Source organism: Schistocerca americana, chromosome 7, assembly GCF_021461395.2.
Source record: "Schistocerca americana isolate TAMUIC-IGC-003095 chromosome 7, iqSchAmer2.1, whole genome shotgun sequence".
In the NCBI taxonomy this organism is placed as follows: domain Eukaryota; kingdom Metazoa; phylum Arthropoda; class Insecta; order Orthoptera; family Acrididae; genus Schistocerca; species Schistocerca americana.
In genome coordinates, this window is record NC_060125.1 from 18,049,031 (window position 1) to 18,062,572 (window position 13,542).

Consider the following 13,542-nt stretch of genomic DNA (forward strand, 5'->3'; position numbering starts at 1 on the left):
GGAGACGATCAAAGCACAGACTCTAAGATGTCTCACTCTTCTTGCACTTAAGGCGGCATTGTGGCTTTTGTATTTAATTCCGACGCGATTTCTGTGTTTCATCGTCAATGTGAAGGTCCAAGGAGTACATTTAACCTACAGTGATGTATCGGAAACTAATACTGGTCTCACAGGAAAGGATCAAAGCACAGACTCTTGGAAGTCACACTCTTCTTGCACTTAAGGTGGCAGTGTGCCTTTTGCATTTAATACCGATGCGATTTCTGTGTTTCATCGTCAATGTGAATGTCCAAGGAATACATTGAACCTGCAGTGGTGTATCGGAAACTAATACTGGTCTCACAGGAAAGGATCAAAGCACAGACTCTAAGAAGTCTCACTCTTCTTGCACCCAAGTCGCATTGTGCCTTTTGTATTTAATTCTGATCTAATTTCAGTGTTTCATCGTCAACGTGTATGTCCACGGAATACATTGCACCTGCAGTGGTGTATCGGAAATTAATACTGGTCTCACAGGGAATGCTCAAAGCACCGGGTGTAAGAAGAGTCTCTGTTCTTGTACTTATGGCGGCATTGTGCCTTTTGTATTTAATTCCGATGCGATTTCTGTGTTTCATCGTCAATTTGAAGGTCCAAGGAATACATTGAACCTGCAGTGGTGTATCGGAAACTAATACTGGTCTCACAGGAGAGGATCAATGCACAGACTGTAAGATGTCTCACTCTTCTTGCACTTAAGCGGCACTGTGGCTTTTGTATTTAATTCCGATGCGATTCCTGTGTTTCATCGTCAATGTGTACGTCCAAGGAATACATTGAACCTGCAGTGGTGTATCGGAAACTAATATGTATCGGAAACTAATACTGGTCTCACAGGAAAGGATCAAAGCACAGACTCTAAGAAGTCTCACTCTTCTTGCACTTAAGGCGGCATTGTGCATTTGGATTTATTTCCGATGTGATTTCTGAGTTTCTTCGTCAATGTGAAGGTCCAAGGAATACATTGAACCTGCAGTGGTTTATCGGAAACTAATGCTGGTCTCACAGGAAAGGATCAAAGCACAGACTCTAAGAAGTGTCACTCTTCTTGCACTTAATGCGGCATTGTGCCTTTTGTATTTAATTCCGAAGCGATTTCTGTGTTTCATCGTCAATGTGGAGGTCCAAGGAATACATTGACCCTGCAGTGGAGAATCGGAATCTAATACGGGTCTCACAGGAAAGGATCAAAGCACAGACTGTAAGAAGTCTCACTCTTCTTGCAGTTAAGGCGGCATTGTGTGTTTTGTATTCAATTCCCATTTCATTTCAGTGTTTCATCGACAATTAATATGTCCAAGGAATACATTGAACCTGCAGTGGTGTGTCAGAAACTAATACTGGTCTCACAGGGAATACTCAAAAAACCGACTGTAAGAAGAGTCTCTATTCTTATATTTAAGGCGGCATTGTGCCTTTTGTATTTAATTCCGACGCGATCTCTGTGTTTCATCGTCAATGTGAAGGTCCAAGGAATACACTGAACCTGCAGTGGTGTATCGGAAACTAATACTGGTCTCACAGGAGACGATCAAAGCACAGACTCTAAGATGTCTCACTCTTCTTGCACTTAAGGCGGCATTGTGGCTTTTGTATTTAATTCCGACGCGATTTCTGTGTTTCATCGTCAATGTGAAGGTCCAAGGAGTACATTTAACCTGCAGTGATGTATCGGAAACTAATACTGGTCTCACAGGAAAGGATCAAAGCACAGACTCTTAAAAGTCACACTCTTCTTGCACTTAAGGCGGCAGTGTGCCTTTTGCATTTAATACCGATGCGATTTCTGTGTTTCATCGTCAATGTGAATGTCCAAGGAATACATTGAACCTGCAGTGGTGTATCGGAAACTAATACAGGTCTCACAGGAAAGGATCAAAGCACAGACTCTAAGAAGTCTCACTCTTCTTGCACTCAAGTCGCATTGTGCCTTTTGTATTTAATTCTGATCTAATTTCAGTGTTTCATCGTCAACGTGTATGTCCACGGAATACATTGCACCTGCAGTGGTGTATCGGAAATTAATACTGGTCTCACAGGGAATGCTCAAAGCACCGGGTGTAAGAAGAGTCTCTGTTCTTGTACTTATGGCGGCATTGTGCCTTTTGTATTTAATTCCGATGCGATTTCTGTGTTTCATCGTCAATTTGAAGGTCCAAGGAATACATTGAACCTGCAGTGGTGTATCGGAAACTAATACTGGTCTCACAGGAGAGGATCAATGCACAGACTGTAAGATGTCTCACTCTTCTTGCACTTAAGCGGCATTGTGGCTTTTGTATTTAATTCCGATGCGATTCCTGTGTTTCATCGTCAATGTGTACGTCCAAGGATTACATTGAACCTGCAGTGGTGTATCGGAAACTAATATGTATCGGAAACTAATACTGGTCTCACAGGAAAGGATCAAAGCACAGACTCTAAGAAGTCTCACTCTTCTTGCACTTAAGGCGGCATTGTGCATTTGGATTTATTTCCGATGTGATTTCTGAGTTTCTTCGTCAATGTGAAGGTCCAAGGAATACATTGAACCTGCAGTGGTTTATCGGAAACTAATGCTGGTCTCACAGGAAAGGATCAAAGCACAGACTCTAAGAAGTGTCACTCTTCTTGCACTTAATGCGGCATTGTGCCTTTTGTATTTAATTCCGAAGCGATTTCTGTGTTTCATCGACAATGTGGAGGTCCAAGGAATACATTGACCCTGCAGTGGAGAATCGGAATCTAATACGGGTCTCACAGGAAAGGATCAAAGCACAGACTGTAAGAAGTCTCACTCTTCTTGCAGTTAAGGCGGCATTGTGTGTTTTGTATTCAATTCCCATTTCATTTCAGTGTTTCATCGACAATTAATATGTCCAAGGAATACATTGAACCTGCAGTGGTGTGTCAGAAACTAATACTGGTCTCACAGGGAATGCTCAAAAAACCGACTGTAAGAAGAGTCTCTATTCTTATATTTAATGCGGCATTGTGCCTTTTCTATTTAATTCCGACGCGATCTCTGTGTTTCATCGTCAATGTGAAGGTCAAAGGAATACTTTGAACCTGCAGTGGGTTATCGGAAACTAATACTGGCCTCACAGGAAAGGATCAAAGCTCAGACTCTAAGAAGTCTCACTCTTCTCGCACTTAAGACGGCATTGTGCCTTTTGTATTTAATTACGATGCGATTTCTGTGTTTCATCGTCAATGTGAAGGTCCAAGGAATACATTGAACCTGCAGTGATGTATCGGAAACTAATACTGGTCTCACAGGAAAGGATCAAAGCACAGACTCTAAGAAGTCTCACTTTTCTTGCACTTAAGTCGTATTGTGCCTTTTGTATTTAATTCTGATCTAATTTCAGTGTTTCATCGTCAACGTGTATGTCCAAGGAATACATTGAACCTGCAGTGGTGTATCGGAAACTAATACTGGTCTCACAGGGAAAGCTCAAAGCACCGACTGTAAGAAGAGTCTCTATTCTTGTACTTAAGGCGGCATTGTGCCTTTTGCATTTAATTCCGATGCGAATTCTGTGTTTCATCGTCAATGTGAAGGTCCAAGGAATACATTGAACCTGCAGTGGTGTATCGGAAACTGATACTGGCCTCACAGGAAAGGATCAAAGCACAGACTCTAAGAAGTCACACGCCTTTTGCACTTAAGGCGGCATTGAGCCTTTTGTATTTAATGTCGATGCGATTTCTGTGTTTCATCGTCAATGTGAAGGTCCAATGAATACATTGAACCTGCATTGGTGTATCGGAAACTAATACTGGTTCACAGGAAAGGATCGAAGCACAGACTCTAAGAAGTCTCACTCTTCTTTCCTTTAAGTTGCATTGTGCCTTTTGTATTTAATTCCGATCTAATTTCAGTGTTCCATCGTCACGTGTGTGTCCATGGAATACATTGAACCTGCAGTGGCGTATCGGAAACTAATACTGGTCTCAAAGGGAATGCTCAAAGCACCGACTGTATGAAGAGTCTCTATTCTAGTACTTAAGGCGGCATTGAGCCTTTTGGATTTAATTGCGATGCGATTTCTGTGTTTCATCATCAATGTGAAGGTCCAAGGAATACATTGAACTTGCAGTGGTGTATCGGAAACTAATACTGGTCTCACAGGATAGGATCAAAGCACAGACTCTAAGAAGTCTCACTCTTCTTGCACTTAAGGCGGCATTGTGCCTTTTGTATTTAATTCCGATGTGATTTCTGTGTTTCATCGTCAATGTGGAGGTCCAAGGAAAACATTCAACCTGCAGTGGAGTATCGGAAACTAATACTGGTATCACAGGAAAGGATCAATGCACAGACTCTAAGAAGTCTCACTCTTCTGGCACTTAAGGCGGCATTGTGCCTCTTGTATTTCATTCCGATGCGATTTCTGTGTTTCATCGTCAATGTGAAGGTAAAACAAATACATTGAACCTGCAGTGGTGTATCGGAAACTAATACTGGTCTCACAGGAAAGGATCAAAGCACAGACTCTAAGAAGTGTCACTCTTCTTGCACTTAATGCGGAATTGTGCTTTTTGTATTTTCTTCCGATGCGATTTCTGTGTTTCATCGTCAATGTGAAGGTCCAAGGAGTACATTGAACCTGCAGTGGTGTGTCGGAAACTAATACTGGTCTCACAGGAAAGGACCAAAGCAGAGACTCAAAGAAGTCACACTCTTCTTGCACTTAAAGCGTGTTTCATCGTCAATGTGAAGGTCCAAGGAATACATTTAACATGCAGTGGTTTGTCGGAAACTAATACTGGTCTCACAGGAAAGGATCAAAGCACAGACTCTAAGAAGTGTCACTCTTCTTGCACTTAATGCGGCATTGTGCTTTTTGTATTTTCTTCCGATGCGATTTCTGTGTTTCATCGTCAATGTGAAGGTCCAAGGAATACATTGACCCTCCAGTGGAGTATCGGAAACTAATACTGGTCTCACAGGAAAGGATCAAAGCACTGACTCTAAGAAGTCTCACTCTTCTTGCACTTAAGGTGGCACTGCGCCTTTTGTATTTAATTCCGATGTAATTTCAGTGGTTTATCGTCAATGTGTATGTCCCAGGAATACATTGAACCTGCAGTGGTGTATCGGAAACTAATACTGGTCTCACAGGAAAGGATCAAAGCACAGACTCTAAGAAGTCTCATTCTTCTTGCACTTAAGGTGGCACTGCGCCTTTTGTATTTAATTCCGATGTAATTTCAGTCGTTTATCGTCAATGCGTATGTCCAAGGAATACATTGAGCCTGCAGTGGTGTGTCAGAAACTAATACTGGTCTCACAGGGAATGCTCAAAACACCGACTGTAAGAGGAGTCTCTATTCTTATATTTATGGCGGCATTGTGCCTTTTGTATTTAATTCCAACGCGATTTCTGTGTTTCATCGTCAATGTGAAGGTCCAAGGAGTACATTGAACCTGCAGTGGTGTGTCGGAAACTAATACTGGTCTCACAGGAAAGGACCAAAGCAGAGACTCTAAGAAGTCACACTCTTCTTGCACTTAAAGCGGCATTGCGTCTTTTGTATTTAATAGCGATGAGATATCTGTGTTTCATCGTCAATGATAATGTCCAAGGAATACATTGAACCTGCAGTGGTGTGTCGGAAACTAATGCTGGTCTCACAGGAAAGGAACAAAACACAGACTTTAAGAAGTCTCACTCTTCTTGCACTTAAGTCGCATTGTGCCTTTTGTATTTAATTCCGATCTAATTTCAGTGTTTCATCGTCAATGTGAAGGTCCAAGGAATACATTGAACCTGCAGTGGTGTATCGGAAACTAATACTGCCCTCACAGGAAAGGATCAAAGCAGAGACTCTAAGAAGTCACACGCCTCTTGCACGTAAGGCGGCATTGTGCCTTTTGTATTTAATTCCGATGCGATCTCTGTGTTTCATCGTCAATGTGAATGTCCAAGAAATACATTGAACCTGCAGTGGTGTATCGGAAACTAATATTGGTATCGCAGGAAAGGATCAAAGCACAGACTCTAAGAAGTCTCACTCTTGTTGCACTTAACGCGGCATTGTGCCATTTGTATTTAAATCCGATGCGATTCCTGTGTTTCATCGTCAAAGTGAAGGTCCAATGAATACATTGTACCTGAAGTGGAGTATCGGAAAGTTATACTGGTCTCACAGGAAAGGATCAATGCACAGACTCTAAGAAGCCTCACTCTTCTTGCACTTAAGGCGGCATTGTGAGTTTTGTATTCAATTCCCATATAATTTCAGTGTTTCATCGTCAATGTGTATGTCCAAGGAGTACATTGTACCTGCAGTGGTGTGTCAGAAACTAATACTGGTCTCACAGGGAATCCTCAAAACACCGACTGTAAGAAGATTCTCTATTCTTATACTTAAGGCGGCATTGTGACTTCTGTATTTCATTCCGACGCGATTTCTGTGTTTCATCGTCAATGTGAAGGTCCAAGGAGTACATTTAACCTGCAGTGATGTATCGGAAACTAATACTGGTCTCACAGGAAAGGATCAAAGCACAGACTCTTAGAAGTCACACTCTTCTTGCACTTAAGGCGGCAGTGTGCCTTTTGCATTTAATACCGATGCGATTTCTGTGTTTCATCGTCAATGTGAATGTCTAAGGAATACATTGAACCTGCAGTGGTGTATCGGAAACTAATACTGGTCTCACAGGAAAGGATCAAAGCACAGACTCTAAGAAGTCTCACTCTTCTGGCACTCAAGTCGCATTGTGCCTTTTGTATTTAATTCTGATCTAATTTCAGTGTTTCATCGTCAACGTGTATGTCCAAGGAATACATTGCACCTGCAGTGGTGTATCGGAAATTAATACTGGTCTCACAGGGAATGCTCAAAGCACCGGGTGTAAGAAGAGTCTCTGTTCTTGTACTTATGGCGGCATTGTGCCTTTTGTATTTAATTCCGATGCGATTTCTGTGTTTCATCGTCAATTTGAAGGTCCAAGGAATACATTGAACCTGCAGTGGTGTATCGGAAACTAATACTGGTCTCACAGGAGAGGATCAATGCACAGACTGTAAGATGTCTCACTCTTCTTGCACTTAAGCGGCATTGTGGCTTTTGTATTTAATTCCGATGCGATTCCTGTGTTTCATCGTCAATGTGTACGTCCAAGGAATACATTGAACCTGCAGTGGTGTATCGGAAACTAATATGTATCGGAAACTAATACTGGTCTCACAGGAAAGGATCAAAGCACAGACTCTAAGAAGTCTCACTCTTCTTGCACTTAAGGCGGCATTGTGCATTTGGATTTATTTCCGATGTGATTTCTGAGTTTCTTCGTCAATGTGAAGGTCCAAGGAATACATTGAACCTGCAGTGGTTTATCGGAAACTAATGCTGGTCTCACAGGAAAGGATCAAAGCACAGACTCTAAGAAGTGTCACTCTTCTTGCACTTAATGCGGCATTGTGCCTTTTGTATTTAATTCCGAAGCGATTTCTGTGTTTCATCGTCAATGTGGAGGTCCAAGGAATACATTGACCCTGCAGTGGAGAATCGGAATCTAATACGGGTCTCACAGGAAAGGATCAAAGCACAGACTGTAAGAAGTCTCACTCTTCTTGCAGTTAAGGCGGCATTGTGTGTTTTGTATTCAATTCCCATTTCATTTCAGTGTTTCATCGACAATTAATATGTCCAAGGAATACATTGAACCTGCAGTGGTGTGTCAGAAACTAATACTGGTCTCACAGGGAATACTCAAAAAACCGACTGTACGAAGAGTCTCTATTCTTATATTTAAGGCGGCATTGTGCCTTTTGTATTTAATTCCGACGCGATCTCTGTGTTTCATCGTCAATGTGAAGGTCCAAGGAATACACTGAACCTGCAGTGGTGTATCGGAAACTAATACTGGTCTCACAGGAGACGATGAAAGCACAGACTCTAAGATGTCTCACTCTTCTTGCACTTAAGGCGGCATTGTGGCTTTTGTATTTAATTCCGATGCGATTTCTGTGTTTCATCGTCAATGTGTATGTCCAAGGAATACATTGAACCTGCAGTGGTGTATCGGAAACTAATACTGGTCTCACAGGGAAAGTTCAGAGCACCGACTGTAAGAAGAGTCTCTATTCTTGTACTTAAGGCGACATTGTGCATTTTGCATTTCATTCCGAATCGATTTCTGTGTTTCATCGTCAATGTGAAGGTCAAAGGAATACTTTGAACCTGCAGTGGGTTATCGGAAACTAATACTGGCCTCACAGGAAAGGATCAAAGCTCAGACTCTAAGAAGTCTCACTCTTCTCGCACTTAAGACGGCATTGTGCCTTTTGTATTTAATTCCGATGCGATTTCTGTGTTTCATCGTCAATGTGAAGGTCCAAGGAATACATTGAACCTGCAGTGATGTATCGGAAACTAATACTGGTCTCACAGGAAAGGATCAAAGCACAGACTCTAAGAAGTCTCACTCTTCATGCACTTAAGGCGGCATTGTGCCTTTTGCATTTAATTCCGATGCGATTTCTGTGTTTCATCGTCAATGTGTATGTCCAAGGAATACATTGAACCTGCAGTGGTGTATCGGAAACTAATACTGGTCTCACAGGGAAAGTTCAGAGCACCGACTGTAAGAAGAGTCTCTATTCTTGTACTTAAGGCGACATTGTGCCTTTTGCATTTGATTCCGAATCGATTTCTGTGTTTCATCGTCAATGTGAAGGTCAAAGGAATACTTTGAACCTGCAGTGGGTTATCGGAAACTAATACTGGCCTCACAGGAAAGGATCAAATCTCAGACTCTAAGAAGTCTCACTCTTCTCGCACTTAAGACGGCATTGTGCCTTTTGTATTTAATTCCGATGCGATTTCTGTGTTTCATCGTCAATGTGAAGGTCCAAGGAATACATTGAACCTGCAGTGATGTATCGGAAACTAATACTGGTCTCACAGGAAAGGATCAAAGCACAGACTCTAAGAAGTCTCACTCTTCATGCACTTAAGGCGGCATTGTGCCTTTTGCATTTAATACCGATGCGATTTCTGTGTTTCATCGTCAATGTGAATGTCCAAGGAATACATTGAACCTGCAGTGGTATAACGGAAACTAATACTGGTCTCACAGGAAAGGATCAAAGCACAGACTCTAAGAAGTCTCACTCTTCTTGCACTCAAGTCGCATTGTGCCTTTTGTATTTAATTCCGATCTAATTTCAGTGTTTCATCGTCAACGTGTATGTCCAAGGAATACATTGAACCTCCAGTGGGTTATCGGAAACTAATACTGGTCTCAGAGGGAATGCTCAAAGCACCGGGTGTAAGAAGAGTCACTGTTCTTGTACTTATGGCGGTAATGTGCCTTTTCTATTTAATTACGATGCGATTTCTGTGTTTCATCGTCAATGTGAAGGTCCAAGGAATACACTGAACCTGCAGTGGTGTATCGGAAACTAATACTGGTCCCACAGGAGAGGATCAAAACACAGACTCTAAGATGTCTCACTCTTCTTGCACTTAAGGCGGCATTGTGGCTTTTGTATTTAATTCCGATGCGATTTCTGTGTTTCATCGTCAATGTGTATGTCCAAGGAATACATTGAACCTGCAGTGGTGTATCGGAAACTAATACTGGACTCACAGGGAAGGATCAAAGCACAGACTCTAAGAAGTGACACTCTTCTTGCACTTAATGCGGCATTGTGCCTTTTGTGTTTAATTCCGATGCGATTTCTGTGTTTCATCGTCAATGTGGAGGTACAAGGAATACATTGACCCTGCAGTGGAGTATCGGAAACTAATACTGGTCTCACTGGAAAGGATCAAAGCACAGACTCTAAGAAGTCTCACTCTTCTTGCACTTAAGGTGGCACTGCGCCTTTTGTATTTAATTCCGATCTAATTTCAGTAGTTCATCGTCAATGTGTATGCCCAAGGAATACATTGAACCTGCAGTGGTGTATCGGAAACTAATACTGGTCTCACAGGGAATGCTCAAAGCACCGACTGCAAGAAGAGTCTCCATTCTTGTACTTAAGGCGGCATTGTGCCTTTTGCAGTTAATTCCGATGCGATATTTGTTTTTCATCGTCAATGTGAAGGTCCAAGGAATACCTTGAACCTGCAGTGGTGTATCGGAAACTAATACTGGCCTCACAGGAAACGATCAAAGCACAGACTCTATGAAGTCACACGCCTCTTGCTCTTAAGGCGGCATTGAGCCTTTTGTATTTAATGTCGATGCGATTTCTGTGCTTCATCGTCAATGTGCAGGTCCAATAAATACATTGAACCTGCATTGGTGTATCGGAAACTAATACTGGTTCACAGGACAGGATCGAAGCACAGACTCTAAGAAGTCTCACTCTTCTTTCCTTTAAGTTGCATTGTGCCTTTTGTATTTAATTCCGATCTAATTTCAGTATTTCATCGTCACGTGTGTGTCCAAGGAATACATTGAACCTGCAGTGGCGTATCGGAAACTAGTACTGGTCTCACAGGGAATGCTCAAAGCACCGACTGTATGAAGAGTCTCTATTCTAGTACGTAAGGCGGCATTGTGCCTTTTGTATTTAATTGCGATGCGATTCCTGTGTTTCATCATCAATGTGAAGGTCCAAGGAATACATTGAACTTGCAGTGGTGTATCGGAAACTAATACTGGTCTCACAGGATAGGATCAAAGCACAGACTCTAAGAAGTCTCACTCTTCTTGCACTTAAGGCGGCATTGTGCCTTTTGTATTTAATTCCGATGTGATTTCTGTGTTTCATCGTCAATGTGGAGGTCCAAGGAATACATTGAACCTGCAGTGGAGTATCGGAAACTAATACTGGTATCACAGGAAAGGATCAATGCACAGACTCTAAGAAGTCTCACACTTCTGGCACTTAAGGCGGCATTGTGCCACTTGTATTTCATTCCGATGCGATTTCTGTGTTTCATCGTCAATCTGAAGGTAAAACAAATACATTGAACCTGCAGTGGTGTATCGGAAACTAATACTGGTCTCACAGGAAAGGATCAAAGCACAGACTCTAAGAAGTCTCACTCTTATTGCACTTAAGGCGGCATTGTGAGTTGTGTATTCAATTCCGATTTAATTTCAGTGTTTCATCGTCAATGTGTATGTCCAAGGAATACATTGAACCTGCAGTGGTGTGTCAGAAACTAATACTGGTCTCACAGGGAATGCTCAAAACACTGACTGTAAGAAGAGTCTCTATTCTTATACTTAAGGCAGCATTGTGCGTTTTGTATTTAATTCCGATGCGATTTCTGTGTTTTATCGTCAATGTGAAGGTCCAAGGAATACATTGAACCTGCAGTGGTGTATCGGAAAATAATACTGGTCTCACAGGAGAGGATCAAAGCGCAGACTCTAAGATGTCTCACTCTTCTTGCACTTAAGGCGGCATCGTGCCTTTGGATTTATCTCCGATGTGATTTCTGTGTTTCATCGTCAATGTGAAGGTCCAAGGAATACATTTAACATGCAGTGGTTTGTCGGAAACTAATACTGGTCTCACAGGAAAGGATCAAAGCACAGACTCTAAGAAGTGTAACTCTTCTTGCACTTAATGCGGCATTGTGCTTTTTGTATTTTCTTCCGATGCGATTTCTGTGTTTCATCGTCAATGTGAAGGTCCAAGGAATACATTGACCCTCCAGTGGAGTATCGGAAACTAATACTGGTCTCACAGGAAAGGATCAAAGCACTGACTCTAAGAAGTCTCACTCTTCTTGCACTTAAGGTGGCACTGCGCCTTTTGTATTTAATTCCGAAGTAATTTCAGTGGTTTATCGTCAATGTGTAGGTCCTAGGAATACATTGAACCTGCAGTGGTGTATCGGAAACTAATACTGGTCTCACAGGAAAGGATCAAAGCACAGACTCTAAGAAGTCTCACTCTTCTTGCACTTAAGGTGGCACTGCGCCTTTTGTATTTAATTCCGATGTAATTTCAGTGGTTTATCGTCAATGCGTATGTCCAAGGAATACATTGAACCTGCAGTGGTGTGTCAGAAACTAATACTGGTCTCACAGGGAATGCTCAAAACACCGACTGTAAGAGGAGTCTCTATTCTTATATTTATGGCGGCATTTTGCCTTTTGTATTTAATTCCAACGCGATTTCTGTGTTTCATCGTCAATGTGAAGGTCCAAGGAGTACATTGAACCTGCAGTGGTGTGTCGGAAACTAATACTGGTCTCACAGGAAAGGACCAAAGCAGAGACTCTAAGAAGTCACACTCTTCTTGCACTTAAAGCGGCAATGTGTCTTTTGTATTTAATAGCGATGAGATATCTGTGTTTCATCGTCAATGATAATGTCCAAGGAATACATTGAACCTGCAGTGGTGTATCGGAAACTTATACTGGTCTCACAGGAAAGGAACAAAACACAGACTTTAAGAAGTCTCACTCTTCTTACACTTAAGTCGCATTGTGCCTTTTGTATTTAATTCCGATTAATTTCAGTGTTTCATCGTCAATGTGAAGGTCCAAGGAATACATTGAACCTGCAGTAGTGTATCGGAAACTAATACTGGCCTCACAGGAAAGGATCAAAGCAGAGACTTTAAGAAGTCACACGCCTCTTGCACTTAAGGCGGCATTGTGCCTTTTGTATTTAATTCCGATGCGATCTCTGTGTTTCATCGTCAATGTGAATGTCCAAGAAATACATTGAACCTGCAGTGGTGTATCGGAAACTAATACTGGTATCGCAGGAAAGGATCAAAGCACAGACTCTAAGAAGTCTCACTCTTGTTGCACTTAAGGCGGCATTGTGCCATTTGTATTTAAATCCGATGCGATTTCTGTGTTTCAACGTCAAAGTGAAGGTCCAAGGAATTCATTGTACCTGCAGTGGAGTATCGGAAAGTAATACTGGTCTCACAGGAAAGGATCAATGTATAGACTCTAAGAAGCCTCACTCTTCTTGCACTTAAGGCGGCATTGTGAGTTTTGTATTCAATTCCCATATAATTTCAGTGTTTCATCGTCAATGTGTATGTCCAAGGAGTACATTGTACCTGCAGTGATGTATCGGAAACTAATACTGGTCTCACAGGAAAGGATCAAAGCACAGACTCTAAGAAGTCTCACTCTTCATGCACTTAAGGCGGCATTGTGCCTTTTGCATTTAGTTCCGATGCGATTTCTGTGTTTCATCGTCAATGTGTATGTCCAAGGAATACATTTAACCTGCAGTGGTGTATCGGAAACTAATACTGGTCTCACAGGGAAAGTTCAGAGCACCGACTGTAAGAAGAGTCTCTATTCTTGTACTTAAGGCGACATTGTGCCTTTTGCATTTGATTCCGAATCGATTTCTGTGTTTCATCGTCAATGTGAAGGTCAAAGGAATACTTTGAACCTGCAGTGGGTTATCGGAAACTAATACTGGCCTCACAGGAAAGGATCAAATCTCAGACTCTAAGAAGTCTCACTCTTCTCGCACTTAAGACGGCATTGTGCCTTTTGTATTTAATTCCGATGCGATTTCTGTGTTTCATCGTCAATGTGAAGGTCCAAGGAATACATTGAAC